Genomic DNA, 4,565 nt, shown 5'->3' with positions numbered 1-4,565 from the left:
GAAAAACCGTTCGGTTTTTCCGTCGGTTTTTTAGATTCGGTTTTTTAATAGATCGGTTTTTCTGGTTTATTTAAATAGTGAGCGTTCGCCCGTTCGTTCCTTCTAGCAAACGTTCGTTGTTTTTCTTTTTCTCGGATTAAATCCGCGATTTTTCTGATCGCGATTCCTGATCCGATTTTTATTTTAGTATAACTTTTCGCTCATTTATCGGAATCAGGCGATTCAAGCGCCAAGAGTTTCGTCTCGAAACCCTCTATCCATGTAACCAACTTAAACAAGATTTTGCTACTGTAAAATTTGCCCTAGATCCAGATTAGTAGAACAGAGTTGTTTTCTTTCGCCGTTTGACTTTCGTTGCTTCGTTCGATTTGATTCTTTTTGCCAACCGGAGTTCTTAAATTGAACCTTCTGGTTAGATCTCTTATTTGAGTTTTACCGGTGCATTAGATGAGTACTTATTGTATGCTTGTTTGTTTGTCTGCGATAGAATACCCGGAGTGCGCCGCCTGTTACTTCGAATCTCTAGGTTTCGCGGATCATCAGCAAGGCAAGTAACACTTTGATCATACCTTTTCTACTACCCAGTTTTATTGCATTAGATCAATCCTCACACATTGCATGGTTAGGATCTAATTAAATTGTGGGATGGGAAGTAGATGAGCTAGTACCTATTACCTGTTTATTATCAAACCTTTGGGAGTTACTATTATGTTATGCTTATAGTGCCATACTATGCTCATAGACGTGGATTGGGTTTTGAGAGTATTCATGACAGATGTGAGATTGTTAATTAATGGTCTACTTAAGGTGGCAACTTAAACACACATCTGGGTGGATTGAGGTACCTGGTTATTCCAGGATTGCCTGTCTAGGCACCTGGGTAGACCAGGATTGCCTGTTTTTTATGGACCGCCACCCAGGCTCAAAGGGACCATCAGATTTTCATAGTAGAAACTTCCGTGTGCAGCCACAAGCTATTATGGGCTCTAGCATAGTTGATTAAGTCATGCGAACTCTTACAGGGTAGACTAGCAGATGTAGAGGAAAGTAGGTGTAATGGTCTATCCATCGTAAGGTGCTAGCGCTTCTGAAAGACTATGTCTCGGTCATCCGTCTTCTCAAACACCATGTAGTACGAGAAACCAAACAGAGGCGATCGAGTCTTGTGGGGAAAAGTGCGCAAACCTCTGCAGAGTGTATAAACTAATCATGATTAGCCGTGTCCCCGGTTATGGACATCTTGAGTATCTAGTACCTGGATTATCATGTGAATCTCAACATGTTACTCTAAATTAATTTTGTTGGGTTTTGTTTAATGATGATGCTTAATTGGGATTGAGAATGCTGTCAACCATTCTCAATGTTTAACAACTACCATGATAGTTAAATAAATCTATTCCTTTGAAGTAGGGAAAAATTGGCTTTACGCAAAACTGTAACCATAGAGTTTTCCACCAGCCAAATATGCATATAGTATAGCTGTTTCATTCCATTACTCTCTATGTGTTACATTGCCAGCATATTCCATGTGCTGACCCGTTTTCGGGCTGCAATGTTAATGTTGCAGACTTTTCAGACGACGATTAAGGAGTTTTAGGTCGTGGTTCTATTCTCAGTGATGCCGTTGGAGTTGATGGACTCACTTTCTTCCAAGCCTTCCGCTATTATCATTATTAGATGGCCTTAAGCCATATTTATTGTAATAAGTTCTCTATGGAGACACTCGATGTAATAAGTGTGTGATTGCTACTCTGCTAGAAATCCTCCGAGTACTGTGTGGTGTCAGCATTACTGATCCAGGGATGACACCGGAGCACAAAGATCGGACTGTTTGAGGTCTGGTCGCTACAGAGATGGTATGAGAGCACACGCTGACTGTAGGACACGACCACTAAGCTAAAAGACCTAGATCACTTTTCACTCTCTCCTCTTCTGACTTCTCATCTTTTCTACTCTTTTAGGATGGCGGATGCAAGGAACAAGTTCACGCAACCGGATGAAGATACACCCTTTGGACGTCACTTGAAGGAAGTCACTAGATACCTGAACATAGGAGTACCAAGCTTCACAGGAACCTACAAAGCCACTTTACCTGAAGAAGAGCGCTGGATGATTCAAGTTCAAGTTCCAGGAAGGACGTTCATGCCAGTCACTGAGCCCATAGAGTTTTCTTTTGATGCACCAACTTGGAGTCTAGGAAAGAGCATGGCAGCTCACATCGCCATGGGACGCATTGGAGAAGTCTACCGCAAGGATCTCAAGGATACTATCTACCAGATTTGTGGGCGCCGAGATGAACACTGGGAGATGATCAGCACCAGAAAGGATAGATCAATCGCAACTTTTATCCAGGAGTTAAACCAGCACATTCGACGACAGGAGAACCAGATGTGCGCCGACATGATAGATCTGAAGAAGGCTAAGACAAGAATCAAGGAACTAGAGGAAGAACTCAAGGCTACACGTGAAGATTATGAAGAGGAAATTGAAGTATTGGTGGAGAAGAATGACGACCTGATCAAGAAGATTGGAATATTTATGGGAGGCCCTACGCCAGTAGAGGAAGACGAAGAACCCAAGGAGATTAGCCCAGAAGACTACATCATCATCGACGGCACCGATTCGGATCCAGATAGTAGCGATGATGGCTATGTTGATGAAGCTAGAGCAGATATCATGGAGTCTACAACCGAAGAATATTTCTAGTAGACCACCTCATCAGTAGTAGTAGTCCACCATGTAAATATAGTAGTATGAGCACTTGTTGCGATAGATAGATCGATTGTATGCCCTTGTTTGATTGAATGAAGTGAATTGTTTGCTTTTGCCTCATGTGCATATGGGTAGTGTTTTCTCTTTAGACCCCCTCTATTCTTACATCTCATCTTTTCTAAACCCCTCAGATGCCTCCGAGACGTGACCCCGGATTTGCCTTTCCACCAGAGCTCACCTAGTTGATCCAACAGCAGAACACATTGATGTAGTTGCTAGTCTAGAATCAAAACTAGGGGAACAACAACAACCCACCACCACCACCACCACCAGTTGACCACTTAGCCCGTTTTCTTAGGCTGAATCCGCTGGTGTTTTCCAGTAGCACCGAGCCGATAGTAGCAGATGATTGGCTCCGCAAGACAGCTAGGGAGTTGACCACAGTAGGATGCACAGATGCGGAGAAGGTGAAGTTTGCCGCACATCAGCTAGAAGGACCCGCAGCATCATGGTGGGAGAATTTCACAGCCACTTTCCCAGTGGACACTGTCACATGGGACCAATTTCAGCAGGCTTTTCATACTGCACATGTTTCAGCAGGAGCTATGGCCATGAAGAAGCGTGAGTTTCGCAACTTGCGCCAAGGGGGACGAACAGTTGGCCAGTATGTGGAGGATTTTAGTAAGTTAGCACGTTATGCACCAGATGACGTCGCTACGGATGCAGCTAAGCAGGAGAAGTTTCTGGAAGGACTGAATGATGAGTTGAGCATGCAGTTGATGGTAGCAACCTTCAACAACTACCAGGAGTTGGTAGATCGTGCTCTTATGATTGAAGGGAAGCAGCAGCAAATTGAGAATCGCAAGAGGAAGTATGGACAAGGGAAGTACACTTCAGGAGCTCAGCAGAAGCCATGTTTTACCCCTAGACCGGGAGGACATTTTCAGCATACCCATGGAGGAGGTAGCTCACACAATCACAATGGCACCAATAATGGTAATGGCAATGGAGGAAGCAACGGCCAGAATCGCACCAACCCATCAACCCCAGCCAAGAAGGACCTGAGTCAAGTCACTTGCTTTAAGTGTCAGAAGACTGGACATTATGCCAATGAATGTCCTGAAGGCCAAAATGGCAATGGAAGTTCTGGGAAGAAGCCGAACCCTTTCAACAGGGGACAGGTGAACCACGTTAGCGTGGAGGAGGTTGAAGCTCAGCCCGATGCAGTAATAGGTAAGTTTTTGGTTAAGTCATTTACTACACTCGTTCTTTTTGATACTAGTGCATCACATTCATACATATCAAGGGGATTTGTGGATAAGTATAACCTACCAACCCAAGCCCTTAGGTCACCCATGTTAGTAACCTCGCCTGGAGTAGAGTATGTGGCTAGTCTATGGTGTGATCAGTTACCATTAAGGATTGATAACTATGTTTTTCCCTCAGACCTAATAGTATTGGAATCCCAAGGATTGGACGTGATATTAGGCATGGATTGGTTATCAAAGTATGAGGGGGATATTGAATGTGCTAGTAAGTCAAATTTGCTTACCACCCCAGAAGGGAGAAGGATCAAGTATGTATCCCGGCATGTGCCAAAGAGGACTCAAGTAAATTGCCTAACAGGAGTTGTGCAGGAGAAAGTACCAGTGGTAAGGGATTTCCCATATGCATTTCCAGAAGAATTGCCAGGCATGCCACCGGATAGAGATATTGAGTTTTTGATTGAGCTATTGCCAGGCACATGGCCAATATCAAAGAGACCATATAGGATGCCAGCAAAGGATTTGGTGGAAATTAAGAAGCAGATTAAGGAGTTACTGGATAAGGGATATATCCGCCCAAGTTCTTCA

This window comes from Triticum dicoccoides, chromosome 4A (genome assembly GCF_002162155.2).
Source record: "Triticum dicoccoides isolate Atlit2015 ecotype Zavitan chromosome 4A, WEW_v2.0, whole genome shotgun sequence".
Classification (NCBI taxonomy): domain Eukaryota; kingdom Viridiplantae; phylum Streptophyta; class Magnoliopsida; order Poales; family Poaceae; genus Triticum; species Triticum dicoccoides.
Note: the sequence above shows the minus strand (reverse complement) of the source record.